General features: G+C 40.0%; 1 long non-coding RNA gene across 1 annotated transcript in view; it reads left to right on the top strand.

Moving 5' to 3' along the window:
* Positions 1-15,616: 15,616 nt before the first annotated feature.
* Positions 15,617-18,220, top strand: part of LOC104077005 — an 8,100-nt gene continuing 5,496 nt past the window's right edge. Inside the window, exon 1 of the long non-coding RNA XR_683519.1 lies at positions 15,617-15,689. This is a non-coding gene — a long non-coding RNA (uncharacterized LOC104077005). The remainder of the gene's footprint in view (positions 15,690-18,220) is intronic.

Raw genomic sequence — 18,220 nt, 5'->3', positions numbered from 1 at the left:
TCTCTTCTTAAGTTGACTTTCCTTGTTGTTGGAACGGCTCTATAGGGAAAATTCATGTACGATGGAAGGGAGGTATGAAGGTAGGACTCAACTCTGACTTACTGGCTCTGGTGTGGAGGAACAGGATACTGAACAAGCTGTATGTGATGTAGGTAAGAGGGAAGATGGTGCAAATGCATTCTTTGGAAACAGTTTATAAAATCATTGAAATGTTGGTTAGAGGGGGCCCCTGGAGGTCACGTAGTCCAGAAGTTTTGCTTGAAGTGAGTCCATCATGAACAGTAGATCAGGTCAGCCATGGCTTTATCAAGCTGGTTTTGAAAACCTCCAATAATGGAGGTTCCCCAGCCGCTACAGATAAACCATTCCCAGTGCTCTCTGTTTTGCCTATGTGTATGTTATACCACTGGAAGAAAACCAGGTGGCGTACAGCTAACTCACTCCAGAGATAAACTGGGCAGAGATTTTCAGAGTGGATGTCTTTCGTGTCGGTCATCTGTGTTCAATCTCAAGTATTTGTGGTTTATACAGCCTTTCTTTTCTGTATATAAAACATGAAACAGGGGAGCATAAATCGATTTATTTATGTAAGCTGGTAAAAAGAAATATGTAGTTTGGTAGAAAGAGTAAAAGAATCTCACTAGCTTTTTTTCATCAGCTGGTACTTGAAGCAACTGGTACAATATCTTTGGAGGAGTCTTAAAGCTTCCCCCCACACCTTTCCCGCCCCGGTAGTTCTAATATTTCATCACAACTTAGTAGAGATAACGCTAGTAGACTAAAGAAGGCACAATCATAAAAAAAGTAAGTCTCTTTCCCCTTGCTTCTGCAGGTAGGAGTCTTGTTTAGGGTAAGGTTCAGCATGGCAGGTCTCTTGCTCTCTGCTATTTGTAACTCTGCTATGCTGAGCAGACTAATGCTTCTTACATCGGAATCTGCTCTTAAGAGTTTCCAGAGTAATTCAAGATTCATTTATGTTTTCCTGGTAACAAACGGAGAAAATTAAGAAAGGATGATGAAGGTAATAAATGAAGCATGGAATAGCAGCATAACTATTGCAATAGTGTGTGTGTAGCTTTGTGGCTTGAGATCAGATCTCTTTAATACCATATAAATAACTCAAGTCAATTTCAAACAGTGTGTAAACAGCCTCTTAAATACAAATATTTGCTGAGTATTAATATTCATATTTAGCTGAGAAGTAAAAAACACATGAAAGTTGTGTAAGTCTTTTTAATCAACTTTTCTGTGTTCTCAAGCAGTTTGATCAGAATTCTTTAAAATGTCACTGAGAAGAAATTAAAAATGCTGCTTAGGCAATAGTTTGAACCTGAGCAATAGGCAAAGTAGCATTTATATTTAATAAAACATTTTTGAGTACATTTTGAAGGTTAATTTTTTTTTTTTTTTTGCACTATTATTACAGAGGATGTTTAGGTAAAATGCCTTATCACTGGTCATATTGTGGAAAATGTTTTCTAAACTCTCCTTAGCAAAACTACCTCCACGCCTAAAGTTCTTGCATAGAGCTCACCAGTATTTTTAAATTGTAAGCTTTTGAGTCCATTAAGACATCTTCTCTATCTTTTTTCTTTTGGTCACAAGCTGACAGTTTTAAGTACTTATTTGCTATGCTTGGTGTGCCATTGATGGTAATCCCCAAGGGTATTAGTGATTTGAATTGTGCTCCCATAGCTGGGGTCAGGTGTGGACTTATTCAGCTATATTAATAGGTGTGCAGTGTTGGAGCGCATCAGCTTATTGAAGCATAAGCCTTGATGCTAACTGCTGGAAGCTTAAATAGTTTAGCTGCCAAGAATCCATCTGGTTTTGGTTTTTTCCTTCTTTTTCTTATCTTCTTCTTTTTTCCCCTTCTTCTTCCTCTCCCGCCCCCCCCCCTTTTTTTTTTCCCCATCTTCTTTTTTCCTTCCGCCAATTCCTGGTACCTTAAAACCTGTCCATGGCCTGTTGAAGAATCCCATTTGACTCTTTACTGTTCTGCTGCAGCAATTGCATCTTGGCAATATGACATTGACTTACATTCTGTATTTCCTGACTTGCCTGCCTATGAAGTTTCAAGGAAGTTAGCTTAAAAACTAAATCCGGTATGGATTATAGTATTCTAGTAATACCTACTTACAAAACTGAGAAAACAGGCTTTTCTATTTTCCAGTGTAAGCCAAATGTAAGATTTTCTGAATTGAATCTGTACAGAAACACATTCATAATTGGTAAGAGCAAAACAGCCAATCTGAATTGCATCCCGCACATGATAGAATTGCAGTCTTTTTGATGCTTATGTCCTTTAAATTTTGATTTAGAAATAAGAAGTGCTGAGCCAGAGATTGTATGAAAAGTGGTTTGCTGATTTTCCCTGTTTTAATTATAAAGAAATACAATAATATATCAATTTTTCCACCAAACATTAGCTGTCAGTATGGAATCAAATACTTTTCATCCCTTTTGTCCAGTATCTGGTTTATTCCTTTCAAAGACCATCAAGTAGAAGCAATTTGCAGAGTTAGCATTAGAATTTTCTAGACTGGTAGTCAAACATTTGGTAGTATAGCTTCACAACAGCAAGTTTTTATTGTTGCTGGGGGTTTTTTTGTGGGGTTTTTTTGTTTGTTTTTTTTTTTTGTGGAACAACTCTTTGTTAGCCAGATTTTCAAATATCTTCCTTCTGTTGATGAAATTCTTTCTGTTTGGAAAGTATTCTCACTATAAAAAATTGTGGGAGGATATTGAAACTAATATTTTTTTTATGACCTGCATTTCAAAAGAAATTATTTTCACTAACTTCCAGCTTGGAGTCTAAGCAAATTATCTGTAAAGTTGTAAAATACATATATTTGGGTAGTAGACTGTCCCCTGGGCAGTTTGAGAGAGGACTCGAAGCTCACCAAACTTGTCATGCATGAACTGTAGCTTGCGGCTGGGTGCTTGAGCTATCTGGAGTTGTAGCTGAGTGGAAATGTTGAGTAAGCTGGGGGTCTTGGCTAATCCTTCTTGGCTGTCATCCAGTTTGGGGAGCAGCAAGAGAATACCTCCAGCTGTCTACTCAGCATGTCTCTATCAGCCAAGGGGAGACACAGCAGGCAAATGCTTAAAGCCTTCTAGCAGGTTAGCCAGATGTGTGAGAATTCAGCAGACAGGTACGACAGGGCTGGCAGCCGTATGGCAGTTGGTAGGTCTGATGATACCAAATTGTGTGCAATTGGCCTGTGGGTGAAAATTGCAGTGATTTGAGGAGGAATACTGTGCATGAACTTTTGCAGGTTCAATGTATGTGTGCTGAGAATTTCTGTACATACACTTACACTTACATCTGTACATATAAAGACTATCTTCTGGTTGGGGTAGTTGCTGTTGTTTTGTTTTTCTTTCTTGGAGAAATGCCTTGAGTTCTTCCACCTCAGTCCCCTGTGCAGAACTTCTAGCCCAACATGAGTAGCAATCTCAAAAGAGTGATTATTCCCAGGGACCAGCTGCCCGTTTTGGAAGGGAAACTTTATGGTTCAAACAGGTGCTTAGTTGTCATATACTGGACCCCAAAGTTTAGAACGGTGAATCTAATTGCATACCCTTGAAATCTGCTTTTCCTGGTGGCCTCAGCTGTCTGATGTTGCTTGAGCCTGCGCCGTTCAGTGCACTGTTAAGCAGACAAGCAGCATTCGTGACCTCTGCAGAGAAACTGGCTCAGAAGGAATGAAGGAACTGCATAAAAGTTCATGTCAGAGTTGACGTTGTGTCAGCTTTGGAATCGCAAAGCGTTCAAAGGCAATGACCCAGCCCCCAAAATAAATACAGGAAAGCCATTCTGAACTGGGGGAGGAGGGGTATAGGCTTTAGAAGCAGCTTATTTTTTTTTCCCCCTCACACCTGTGTTGTCAAGGGGTTCATGAGTACAGGGTTCAGCTTTTGCGGAGCAGCGTCACTGGAGGAGTAATGACGGTACTGCTGACTCCATGCTGAGATCCAAATGGACACCTCCTGGTACCAGCAGGTTGGTCACAGCCTGTGCCGACGCTGCGGCCGTGCTGAGCACCAAAAGGGGCCTCACGGCTGCCATGCACGGGGCACCGTGGCCAGGGCACACACTGGATGTCTCTCTTGACGGAAGCCAGGATGATTTATGCTGAGGTCAAGGTCTGTCTTCCCCATTTCTGGCAGCACCGGTTCTTCAATCAGAGAAGGGATTTGGATTTCACTGAAGTAGAATTTATGTGATCTGTTCTTGAGAAATGGAGCCAATGCAACGTTCCTGGCTCATCTGGTCCAAAAAAGTGAAACTTTGTGGTGGTAAGGATATTTCTGAGTGGTGTGTTAATCCCTGGGCCCTTTCTTCTTTTCAGAAGACATGTACTACACTTTCTTAAGTTCTTCCAAGTTGAGAAAATATTTTGGCTCATTTCTTAGCAGTCTTGAGGCAACGTGCTCCAGCCCTCTCCCCTGTAGTACAGCTGTCTTACTAAGCTGTCTTTAATCTGTTGTTTCCTCCTGCTGTGTGTATTCCTGTTGTATTTAAGTATGAATGCCTTCTTCCGCTGTTTTGTGGAGGTAAAAGCAAAGCATGCACTGAGACTTCAGACTTCCCTACCTTCTCTTTGCTTTGCATGCTTCTTGCATTGAATAGTGGAACTCCAATTCTTTGGTGGTTTGTTCTTGCTGCTTTATTAATGTCCTTGCTCATTGAAACTCATTTGGCACTTCAGCCTTTGTGCATTTGTCAGACAACCTTCATGGTTGTCTTGTTCCTTAGCACTGCCTTTACTTTCTTTATTGTTGTTGCACCTTTTTCTTGGATCAGTGAGGAATTTTTGATGCAGCCAGACTACCCTCTTATTATTTCTTGTCTGTCTTCCATTGATATTTGCCATTGATTTTTTTTAATATAGCCTGGATCACCTGATGTTTGTCTTGCACTTTTATCTTCAAGTTACCTGTTTTTTTGAAGAAACTCTTTCCACCAATTCCCTGAATTTGTTTGACTTCTGAGGTCTGTTATCTTTACTTTCTTTACTCTGATGCTTTCAGAACTTCCTCTCTCCAGAAGAAAATGCAATCATTTCATAATCAGTCATACAAATTACTTTCCACCATTATTTTTTAGATAGATACTCAGGGAAATTTATCCTCAGTTTTCTCATCCCATATGATTACCGTAAGATTCATGAGGTGACTTGTTATTGCTTGTCTCTTCATCCTTGTTCTCTCCCCTTCCTTCTTGAGACTAATTCTGTGTTTCATGATTGATTGTGGCTCCTGGAAGTGTACTGTTTTATTCTTTTGTGATAATGTTCATTATTTCAGCTTGCCGTTGAGATAATCTGCCAGCAAGTGTATTAGTAATAGTCTTTGACTGCTTGGTTCCAACAGGGAATTTGCGATGAAATTTAGAAAACACTTTGCTAGTAAGTCTGAGATGCATCCCATCTAAACCGGCCACTAAACACAAGTCTCCTCTCCAAAACCTTGAGCCTTTTGCAGGATGAGAATCGGCGTATGCTAGAAACCGCCACAGCTGTGTGCTGCTCTCTGAACCCAAATCCTTCAGCTTGCTCTTTTTTATGGGTTGCCTTAGAGGTGTGCCAAAAGGCTGGGCAGGATAAGCTCAGTGGCTTTCCAAGTAGATGACTGGATTTGCGTCTGTTACCAGTTGGCTGTCCCATCAGCCTGTAGGTACACTGACACATACGCTGACGTGTTCCTACGGTAATGTGTCAGTTTGTGAAACCTGGAAGGGAGCTCTTCAGAGCATCCTACCAACTAACCTCCATGGACTTTGTTCTTAACAGGGTTTAAAAACTTAATTGGAGCAGGCAGTGGGAAGGAATGATACAGTCTTTCTTTGACTAATTATGTGCAACTGGGTTTAACCATGATATGCTGTAAAAGAAGAAAAAAAACCTGCTTGCCCAACATTAACTGTGACTCTTACAAAGGAGATGAGCAGTGTGTCCTCCAGCCTGTCTGTCGTACCAGCCAGGTACCACTTTTTCACTCCGAGTTGCAACAAGTGAGGTGCTGATCTGCTGTCTCACCCTTCAGCTTTGAAGAGAGGACTTTAAGTTTCAGTTGCAGTGATTCCTGGTACTCTTCAATGTTGTGGACCCACCCACCATATTTGATAAAGTTATTAAACCTATATTCCCTGAGAAGAGCTGGGAAAGCTACTGGCAAAAACATGGGTCCTTTTAGGAGCCAGATACTCAGAAATACTGTTTTCTTCATAGGAATGAAAATCAAGTTATGTTGTGCTTGCTTTTTGGGGCTGATGGGCATTGCATGTCCAGTCGGTGCTGATCTGATATGAGTCTAACTCATCCTTGGAGAGCTGGCTGTATGCGTTCATGCTTCCTCCTTCTTCTCTGCCTTCTCCTGGTGCTGCTATATACAGGGAGAAGTTCTTTCTGCTCCAGGGTAGGCAGTTGCTTTAGGAACAGCTGTAATATTTTCAGATAATATTACTCCACTGCTTGGAGCTATTACTACAGCGGAGCCATGGTAACCCCTTGCTGGCACCTGAGCAACGTAAGCTGTCGTGGCTCCAGTTGCTGCTGAAGCTGATCAAAGGTGACCTGGCTGGCTTTGCACTAAAGCAGGCTAGAAGCACCTGCAGTTCTCAGCAGTGCATCTCACCGTGGGGAGGAGAGACTCTCCCATCTAAAAGACCACCATGAAGTATCAAAGGTGGTAGCGTTTCAAGCTGTTGTAGCTTCAGGTGTCATCTGCCTGTGTTGTAGGCAAGCAGTGCTGAAGCACAGTTGTACAGCAGCAACTTTCTCAACAGCCTGTGCAAGCTACCAAGGCATTGGTTAGAAGCCAGTCACTGTTCTTCTGTTGGTGTATAAATACCAATGTATTTTTTCTTCATACATGATTTTAAAACATTTCAGTCACTGGCAGATTTTGCAAATTAACTTTTCCTTTGAGTACGGTGGGTGACAAGTGGCAAATGGTGCGCCATGAAACCCGGTGTTTGCAGTATCATGGGTCAGGGTCAGCCTTGGTTTCTGCTGATACAGGATTTTAAAGCAACCTTCTGTCATACGTAACAAGTGTTTTAAGAAATGTCATATGCTTGCTGCTCAGCTAGGTACCACATACTGGTAATCCCATAGCACATGTATTGCTTTAAAGTTTGCATTTTGTTAAGGACTGTGTCTGTGCTTTGCTCTCTGCCAGTGACTCCCCTTACAATAGCTTGATGCTGCTAGCTCTGCTTACTGTCAGGGCAGGATGCATTGCATTAAACTCATTAACTATAGCAAATTATATACCAGAGAAAAAAATAGGATGTAAAAATCCATTACTGTCCTATTGAAAGCAGCAGGAAAGACCAAGGTTAGCACCTTTATTATCAGGAAGAGGTGGAACCTCATGTATTTTTGTAAAAGTCTCAGCTTGCACTTTAAAATGTGTTTTGTCACGTAACTATTTTTTTAGCTGCCTTTTAGCATATTTTATAGTTATGGTAAGTTAAATAGTTTATATGGTTTAAGCCCAAGAAACTACTTAGAGGTTACCTTAAAAATACTATATTTTCAGAAAATGCCAAATTTGAGATTCTAGCCAGGAGAAGGAATTGAAGGTGTGGGCAGAGCTGTGTTGGCAGTCCAGGACTGCCAAAATGAGTGCTCCTGCTTCTTGCTGCTCCTGTGTGGCTGCTCTGGCCCTTGGCAGGCTGATTCAGCTCACTCATCATGCAGAAAACTCTTCACTTTTTTTGGTTGGGTTAATTTTCTAAACTGGGGAGGGGGGAAGAACCGAGAGAGTAGTGAGAAGAGGATGTTTTTGGTCCTCAGTGTCAGTGGGTAGTTGGATGAACTCAGCCTTTTTTCTGTTTGTATGGGAAGGAATTGAGCTATTTCAGTGTAAATTGCTTGCCCTCAATGAGGAAGAGCAAAAAGGGCAAAGGCTACCTGAGCTGCAGACTGGCTTTGCGTTGGACAGTCCTGAGAATTACATGATAAAGGTGTTTTACTGCCTGTGTCTCCGCAAGTCACCAGAGCACCCAACGAGCTTGTCTTGCTTCCTCTACTACAGGAAACTCATCTCTGATGACAAAGGATTTCCATCAGCATCAGTTTGGCTAGTCTGGAGTAAGCCTTTGCGTCCTGGCCCTCAGGCACAGGGGAGAAGGAAGGGGACACAGTCTTTCAACCCGCACAGAGAGCAAAGAACTGTCTGTAATGTGACTTCAGGAATGGTATATCTAAATGGTTTAGCTTTTTAGGTTGGTGACATTAGGTTGGGAGAGGCAAGAAGGTGGGAGAGGAGGCTACAGAAACACAAATTATGTTAAGCAGAGGTAAGTGGCACCTGAGCAAACTGGAGGCACAGAGCACTGGGAAGCTAAATAAACACTGAAAATACAAAGTCAATTAATTTCAGCATGTTTCACTCTTCATTTGCATCTGTCATTTGCAAATGAAAGTAAGGTAGGCTTATTTCTAAGGATTGCAGTTGCTGATGCATTTGAGATGTTCAACAGCTTTCACATAGGAATATTGTGGGAATAATGCTGTAGCTCTAGTGGCCCAAGAGAACTAGGTTTGCAGGAAGGTATATTATTTTGTTACACAAGCAAATATAGCTGGAAAAATACAGACAAACTTTCAGGTGCATAAGCCTTACTTCTTTCTTAACCATGGACTAGGAAGCCTGTGAAATTCTACTGGAAAACTTTTTGAGGACTATATGTGCAAAACACAGGTGCAAAAAGGACAGAGATTTTTATTTGAAACCTTAGAGGTCATCAAGAAAATCTACCTTTTGATAAACTATTTGGAAATCAATGGAAATTATCCCATTCAAGATGGAGTCTACAGAAGAGTGGTTTAATTTTTAAATACTTTGGATCTATAGTGATTTCTGCAAGCTGAGACCTGAGACAAAAATGAATATGAAATTCAACCAGAGTCAGATGAAAGTAAAGTGGGGAACACTGCAGTGTGACATCTTAGCACAAACCAAGACATCCTTAGCAGATGAGAATATATAAAACCATGCAATTAAGTGCATGGATTAAGGAGAGACTGCAGACAACACCATAGCATGTATCTCTGATCTTTTTCAAAAGATCACTGGATACCAGATACCTATTCAATGTTTAGTTATATACTGATGCACAAGTTAATGTGTTGCTGGAAATAGTATATGCTTGAAGTCTACAGGAGGTTAAGTACTAAAAGCATGTGAAATAAGGATGCAAAAAGAATTTGTGAGTTGCAAATACATGGATAAACTGAAAAAAAAACCTGCCATTTTTTCTACTAGCATTAGAGTAAAAGGGCTAGGTTACAACTGTTTTTAACACTTGAAGCAACAGGAGGGTGACCAGAATTAAAAAGGCATATTTTCAGGACATCTTGCAAGCAGTCGAGTGGAAGAGAGCTAGAGGTGATGAGAGTACCTTTCTGGAATCATGGTAGGGGAAGGCTTTCCCTATCTGTAAAATCAGAATAAGCGAGGGGAAATATCAGCTTATTTGGAAAGTACTGTCAGCCTAAGAGAAGGCACTGAGGCCACTGTTCATTATAGCACTGGGTATAAGCCCCAAATATTTAAACGCATACAAGGAGAATGTTTTCTGCTGTCCACAGAGGAAGAAGTAAGTGGTTATGAATAATGTCAAATACATACACTTTATGCTGCCTGTGTTTGTGGTAGGAGCTCTGAGAAAAGGCAGCGCGAGTAGCCAGGCAAACACTGAATATCTCCTTTGGGACATACTGTTTCCTCAGACCAGTGTTTGTTTTAATACCCAGGTGTTTCTAAGAAAACTGATCACATTTTTGGTAGGATACAGCGCACTAACATTAACATAAATTGTGTTTTGAGCTGGAAAAAAACCAGTAGACTGGCATGATTAGGGGTTCTTGAAAAGAGCAGTCTGCTGGCCTCAAGCTAAACAAACCAAAACGTAAATTATGTGTGGGTGAAGCGGCATGCCCGGGAGAGCTGATGTGCTAGGGGCGTGTGTGCAGATAAATCACTGTAACGTTGAGGCCGTTGTTAATGTACCTGCCTAAGCAAATGAAAAAGCGTAACTAAATTCTTGGGTGTAGCTCGAGTTTGATGCTGCATCCAAACTGACCTTCCCACCGTTCAGGGAAGTTGAGGAGAGGTACGCGCCCATGGCTCTGCGGGGTTCGGCTTTGTGCAGCCAGCACGGCCGCGTGGTCTCTTGTCCCAGTCCGCTCTTATAATGGATAATTGACAGCAGACTGAATCACCTACATCTCAGATGAGATGTATAGGAAAAGATTATATGTATGTACATATGTATATATGAAAAAATATATTAAAAAAAATACATAGGGAAAAATTATATTCGTATATAAATATATGGGGAGGGAGAGAGAGAGAGGAAAATGACTGTCAGTATGATCGAGTAGGGGAGAAAGGGTGGTTTGGCATACATGTCTGTTAAAGATATGAAACTATCTTAAAAAAAATTGTTTGCCATTGTTAGTTGAAACTTAGCAAAACCAGCTCACCATCAAGAGCTTCAGAGCAGTTTTTAAAGTACTGGATTGATGGATTCAAGAAAATTTGTTCAAGAAACCCCAAATTTGAGATGTTTTTAGCTATTATATTATATTTAAAATACGGATTTAGTGCTACTTTCTCTTACTTCAGAGAATGAGGTTTATATTTTGGATATTAAATGAGTGAGAATCCTAGGAGTCTCTGGATTTGAAATGAAGTCTATATAACTTTTTTGGAAACAAAAAAAAGCTGCTTCCCTGTATAGGTCAGAGTAGTGATTTTGGAATACTGCAAGTCTCCTGAAACACAGAGAGGAACATTTAAGTTCTTTTCTATGGAGCTACTTTTAAATGTTTCTCAGTTGCTTCATGCTTCTTCACACAAACTAAAAATTATGTATGGATATTGATCTACTAGTTTTCATTGTGTTTTTTAATTACTGTTTAAAAAACCAAAAGTTAAACGAATGGTGTGTCACATGCAGAATTTTCCATGCAGGAATAGTTTTAAAAAATTAAGTATTAACAATCCAAAAATGCTAGATCTATCTTGGTGATGCTCAGATCTGCAACATTCCCATTATAGATAATTTTTTTTTTCTTCCCCACATCCAGCATTGGATGTTAACAGCATAATGTCTATTGCTGGCAGAGGAGGTGGTAGCATCTAGGGACATTTTTGTGATGTGCAGTCGTTCACTGTCGTAGATTTCGTGGCGAAGAGGCGGCACTTGCTTATCGCAGTGGTGAGCTGACTGTCGGTGCTGCGGAAGGCAGGTGCAGTACCTGAACCGTGCTTTGACATGCTGCCAAAGCTGGGGAGCTGCAGGCTCTCGCTCCATCACACTGATTTTCTAACTTTCTGGGTAAAGGTTATACACCTCTGTACCCTCAGTTAAATTACATGTATTTTGAGTTATGACATGTGGCTAATAAAACAGTGAAAGCAACTGCACTACTTCTCAACTGCATGAAGCTGTGTGTAATAGTTGCCTGCTTCTGCCAGGTTTACTGGGCAGCTTCCGAGAGAAAGCAGAAGCTAATTTATTGCAATTCCTTACTCTTGTAAGCCCAGCTTTTGAACTTCATGGAAAATTGTGGCCATTCTCCTTTTGTTCTCTGTCTCCTTAGAAATAATGATAAACCAAACGCAGTGCTTGAAGTTCAGTCTTAGATTGAGACAGAAGCTTTTTCAGTCCATGTCTTCTTATGGAACAAAACAAAGATAATACTGTTTTACCTTTTATGGACAAATTATTTCCTGAAAAACTTTGTGATAATAACTTGAGCTCTTCTTCTGTAAGCATATGTTCGTCTGAACAGCCAGTTGAGTACTCTACATATAGTCAATGGAGCTTGCCAGGGAGTGTGACTCAGAGCACCTAAGTTAGATACCAAAAACTGATAAGGTGAACGGCGGTGCTTTCAGGTTTTCACTGCCTTTTATGGAAAGTTAGGTGTTGTCTTAATCTTTTGATTCAGAATTGGGGGACTTTACCACTTAGTTTTCATCAATGGACATATTGCTGCAAGGCTTTGGTTGTAGGTTCTCATCAAGCTAATTGCATGTTCGCACCTTAACATGTAAGAAGGTCATTTCCACAGCAGGGTTAGCATGATTACTGTTTATTTCCTGGTAATATTCTGACAACTGGTTAAATGGTTCTTCTCTTTGGAGTTCAGTGGATACTAGGATGTATGAATGCCTTGTTCACTTAGAGCAGAAATTTCGGGCAAAACACAGCAGCTTAGCAAAATGAGCACTGTAGTGGTAACTTTTTTGTAGACGTAACTTTTTTTTTTTTTCCCCAATAGAGTGAATGTATCATCAGACCATAGATGAATGTGTAATCTAATTGTCTTGCCGGGGAGGGAGGACTCTGACCTTAACAAAAATTACTTCAGCGTTATCACAAATTGATTGGAAATATTTTTTCCTCACGTTACTCATAGGATGCCAACAAGTATGCAAATGTGAAAATTTAACATATGTTTCCGTGCTGCTTTTATATGGTTTCTCACACCAGCTTAATGAGTAAAAACTGTCTTTTAAAATGCCATTTCAAACCCAAGTCCTTTGGTGTTGAAGACCATCTCACTATTATTTTCTTAGTCTTCTGCTCAGATGTTGGCTAGTTTATTCGTTTGTTAATTTTACACACTTGGACTGTAGCCATTTTTATCTTATTCTGGTTTTATGCTGTAGTTAAAGTTTGTATATCTGGTAATACTCCTCGTTACACAGTGTTGCATCTTTTTTGGGTTTCTTTGCTGTCTTTCTTTGCTGAGCATCAGTTTCCATTGATCTTTTTGCTGCAACTAATGCAATAAAACATGAGTATCTTTCTTTTGATCTCGGTGGTAAAAGCATTTATTTCTGAATGAAGCTGTAACGTTGTTAACTTCTGTAAAGACTTCCTGACAGCATAATAACTAGGGACGGACCAGCGATTTAGATCTAATAAGACCCCGTCGGGTTATTTTGTGTTGTGCCTTCTGTCTTGCATCTGTTTGTGGAAGGTGGTCTCGGCTTTCCTGTCACAGGAGCCAGGCAGTCCCCTTGCCAGCATGGTCCTGCTCTTAATTTACCATAGGTGGATCAACTTGGAAGCCTAAAACCTGGAATATTTACTCTTTTCCTGAAATCTGCCATGTTTACCCCCCCCCCACTTAATAAACACAGTTGTTTCACCATTTCATTTCACTGCCAGTATGTTTACACCAAGATGTAACAATGCATGTCAAAGAGTTGGAGATGTAGTTACAGTTTTAATTACGCTTAATTAGCACATTCCGTGTGTTTAAGTCAAAGTTTTAGGGTTGTCTTTCTTGCAGCATTGAAATATCCTGGATATTTTGGGCCAGCGAAGATGGGCACAGGGTAGCGATGTTGACTTGTGCTGGAGCACAGCTGCGAGCGCCGTGTTTTGCAGGTAGACTCCAGGAGTCCTGAGATGAGACTCACAAATCTTTCTCAATATTAAAGTATTGCGCTGTCAATTTGGGTATAAGGATGCAGTATTTGCTAAAGCTTTCCACAGATGGCAGACTTAGGAAGGTGGTGTGCCTGCAATAAACTCCTGGGTTTTGTGCAGCTTCACTTTCCTTTGCGGGGTAGAGAGGATATGCTCACGCAAATCCTTTTATCTGGACTGCAGGCTTCATGTTTTGATAAGAACAAAAAAGGGAATCTCAGAAGACAAATGGGATGCTTTAAAGCGCTACTGGGTATTCAGGTCATCTTGGCTATCGTAGAAAGTGTTTCCTCTCTGCCTGTTATGTCTTTCTTAGATCTTAGATTTTGTCTACAACCATTTATTGCTTAAAAATTGAATGATAGTTGAACTGGGAAGAATTAAGTCAACAAGATGTGACTTTTTTTTTTTTTTTTTTTGGACAGATGCAGTTGTGCCTTTGGGATGAGAGGCTAGAGAGTGGTACGTGATCCTCTCTCTCTCCACAGTACTTTCAGAGGCGTATCACTGTATCCTCTCTGAGCTGCTTCGCAGTTGAGCACTGGATTGTACTGTGCTCTGTTAGAAGAACCAAGTGCTTTCTGCTTAGCGCACTGAGCTCTGCGTTTGCTGATATGGCACAATACAAACTAATAAATAACCGTTTTGTAAAATACTGTAATTAAAAAGTGGATACGATCCTTCTCAACTAGTTCAAATGAAAAACAGTCACGTGTGAATATCAATTTTTTTAAAAAATTTGAGGAAAAAAAGTACATTTTTGCTTTTGAAGTTGGCAAGAGAGTGAAGTAGTGCATTTATTGCATGTACAAAGTATAAACAAGTAATGAAAATTTTTATGGAATGCCTCTCCTAGATTTTAAAATTTCACACTTAATAGGTTACTGCAATAATTACTATTCTATCAGTGCCATGATGATAGTTTTCTCATCTAATACTGCATAACGTTTTGAACAGTAACAGGAAAATAGATATTCTCTGCCTCTCTGTTTTGTTCAGTTAAACTACATATTTTTGAATAGGAATAGTAAAATGTTTCAAATAAGAATAGTGGTGTATCACGAAGTGCATGCAAATACATTTTACTTATTAAAAACAGTTCAACTAGCAAATTTAAAAGACGCTCAGCCTGACTTTCTTTTCTTTTCTCGGACTGAAATGTTTTGTAGACAGTTTCCAAGCGTCATTATTAAATCATCCTTTTAAACAAGGTTTAATTTTGAAAAACTTGAAACATGCAGACAGACGGGAACCTCTCTGGAGAGTCAGCTGAGGAATAGGAAGTGTTACTTCTTTGGATTTCTCATTCAAATCTAGCCTGCATAGCCTGTATCAATAGAAATCGGTGGTTGTTACAGCTCCCCTCTTCTTGGATTGCTGAACAGGGCTTCCCAGCCCAAGTTGCAGTGGGTGGTCGTTCAGGGAGTGAGTCCTCTTTCTGCAGGGAGATCCTTATTCCAGCTCTTTGGACTTAGTTGGAGATGTGCCTGGGTGCTGAAGATCACTTTTTGGGAAGCTCCTTCGGGAGCTGTGAGAGTCCTTTGTAGCTCTGTTTTCGTTGGAGCTCCTAGATGCACAAGTCTGAATGAATCTAAAACTCTGTTTGCACTTTGGTTGAGAGAGGTGGTTGTACTGCATGCTGCGGATAGATGCTGGGATTACTTTTCCTGATGCAGCCCGAAGCTTGCCCGTTCTTTGAATAAACACAGGCTATTGTTCAAGTGTGCTAACAGTTTGACACGTTCCTTATGTAAAAAAAATTGATCTGGAAAAATAATCGGTGTTGCTGTACGTATATATCATACTTACAGTAAGCACAGTATAGAGTGGGCAAATACAGAGCAGCACTAGGGCAGTTGTTAGCTTACTGGGCACTTGTCCAAATATCATTAAAAATGTTGACATTAAGTAATTTGGGGGTTTAATAATATTTAATCAACTACTATTCAAACACCTCTGCTCAGATTGACCTACATGTCTAGTTTAAAAGTTCTGTTATAGATAACAGATTTGACACGTTCAGTGTATGGTAGTTTGTGAAAGGCAATAGAGTGCACCTCAAACTTCTGATAACCCTTTGTTTCTAAAGAAGGGGAACAAACAAATGCACAATACTAAATATTGTCCTTTTTGTTTATTTTTCAGATTAGCACTGTACGTATATGAATATCTGCTCCATGTAGGAGCACAGAAATCAGCCCAGACGTTTTTATCAGAGGTATGTTTCCGCATCCTTTTTTTCCTTACACAACTTTCCAGTGTGTGCAAGTGAAATAAATACACATTGGTCTAGAATAAACAGCAGTGACAACCTTGAATTTCTGTTTAATTGATCAGCATAGATTTCTGATTCTGCAGAAGCCAGTTTGCCATGTCATTTAACATGCCTTTGCATAACTATTTCTGCTGTGATTTGTTATCCCTGTTCTGTGATTTGCATTGGGGAAAGATTCATCTATTTTCTGTAATAAATGTGTATGTTAGAGAATGCGTTGACGGTACTTTTTTTTTATTACCTTCCAACTTATTGTTGCTATCTCCAATTGTGAATGACATACCCTTCCAAAATACACAGCGATCAAGTATTTTGCATCCTACTGTCATACACTTGCAGTTCTCATTCTCTTAAGCACTGCTGACCTCTCTGTGTATTCTTACCATGCTTCTAACCATTTAACTTCTTTTCATCTGGCAAATCAATTACGACTACAAACATTTAGGTCCTGTTTCTTAAACACTTTCAGCTGCTAATGGAATTTTTACCTTTACACAACAGTTATTATTTTTCATAGCCTTTCAAAGACTTTTTGTATGCATCTTTTGAAGATTGAAATAAATTATGTCTCCTTGGCATTTTACGTTTACTCTGGGATGCAAAAATACCTGTATGCCAAGCATAGTGAGGTCTTTTGGATTTATTACTGTTTTTAATCTTTCTTTGACAAGAACATTTAAGATAATAATAGTTCAATAGTGAGCAGAAGTGAGGAAAAAATAGGCAAGATGCTGTACTAGAAAAAGTTGCTGCTTCAACTGATTCTCCTCCAAAAGCTAATAAAATTACTATACTGCTGATGACATTTTGGAGGTGGGAGAGGGGAGGGTGAGAGCCTGGAGCATTGTTTGTGGTGTTTATAGAAAATTCAGGTAGCAGAGAGAAGGAAAAGGGGTAGAATTGTGGTAGTATCAGTTTGTGTTTATAGTAAACTATATTTTTGACAATTCTTTTTTCTCTCTGGAAGAGCAATGGAAAAATAAGAGAAAATAATGGAGAGTATCATCTTGGCTTTCCCAAAACAGCTGTCATTTGTAAATAATACCCCGTGCAAGATTCATTTTGCTCATTTTGGTTTTATGATGTATTTGCAAAATGAGCAGTTGGCAGAAGTATAACTGGTATGACATTTGGATTTCTAGAAAACATTCAATACAGTGTCTTGAAACTTAGCTTTTAAAACTAATTCAGTCTTGGGTTATCTGAGAGAAACTCTCAGATCTGAACAACTGTAATAGGAAGATATGTATAAAATCTTTCAAATTAAAACTACTACTAGGCAAAAGACGGTAAACACAGGGCAGGGACAAATAATGTATAGAGTTGGTGTGAGGTGTCTGTTAGATTTCACACACAGCTGTGAGTTTATTTACCTCATTCATTAGCAGTGCAGAAGGGTAAATACTGTGCTGATAATACTTGTGAATGGTTGTACATTGAAACCAGAGGCAGTTATCACCGATACGGAGAAACCTGGAAAAAACTATATTTTGGCGGACACGTTCAGACTGAGAAAACTGTACACTAATGGCTTGGAGAAGATGATAAACTGAAATGCACAAGTTAAACGGCAAGTCGTAAAAGCAACAGAAAAAAAATGGTAATAGATCTGTAGTAGACAGGTCTTAACATTGTAATGCCCATTCAGTCCTGTAAACCACAAAACCACCCAACTCTGTACCCCATGTGAGTCAGCTGTTTATGTTAGAGAGTCAGTATTGGCATATGGGATAAAAACAAGAGAACATCAGTTGAGAGAAGCGCAAAAAAAGTCTTCTAGCTAATTTATGATGTAATGAAAGTTACGATTTTCCGTGTAGTTTTTGTCCTTTTCTCGCTCATGACTGTTGAGAAGCAATTGCCCTGTTGCGGTGAGCTTGTTGTGAGAGTACTTCAGGTGTAGGAGACACCAAGGTGGCAGAGGAGGAAATTTGTATTGGTTTGGTCCCTCCTTAAAAAGCGTGGCTGTTTGGGCTCAATGCCCTCTCTGCAATGCCCTCTCTTGGCAACGGGTACAACTTGCACAGGGAGGGGTTTCATCTTGATACAAGAAGGAAATTTTTTCTTTTACAGCAAGAACAATTATTCACTGGAACAACCTTCTCAGGGACATGGTAGGGTCTCCATCACTGGAGGTTTTCAAGATGCAGCTGGTCAGGGTGCTAGGTAATCTCATCTAGGCTCCCTTTCCCACAAAGGGCTGTAGCAGGTCGTTCCAACCTGAGCTGTTCTGTGATTCTGTGAGTCAGTGTTGTGGTTTAACCCAGCAGGCAGCTAAACACCACACAGACGCTCGCTCATTCCACACCCCTCCCCCGCCCCTAGTGGGATAGGGGAGAGAATTAAAAAAAAAGTAAAATTCGTGGATTGAGATAAAGACAGTTTAATAGAACAGAAAAAGAAGGGAAAATAATGGTAAAAAAATATACAAATGTCGGGGTTTAATCTGGCAGGCAGCCAAAAAACCACGCAGC

This window comes from Fulmarus glacialis, unplaced genomic scaffold, assembly GCF_000690835.1.
Source record: "Fulmarus glacialis isolate BGI_N327 unplaced genomic scaffold, ASM69083v1 scaffold5360, whole genome shotgun sequence".
NCBI classification, from domain to species: domain Eukaryota; kingdom Metazoa; phylum Chordata; class Aves; order Procellariiformes; family Procellariidae; genus Fulmarus; species Fulmarus glacialis.
Note: the sequence above shows the minus strand (reverse complement) of the source record. Positions and strands in the feature narration are given on the sequence as shown.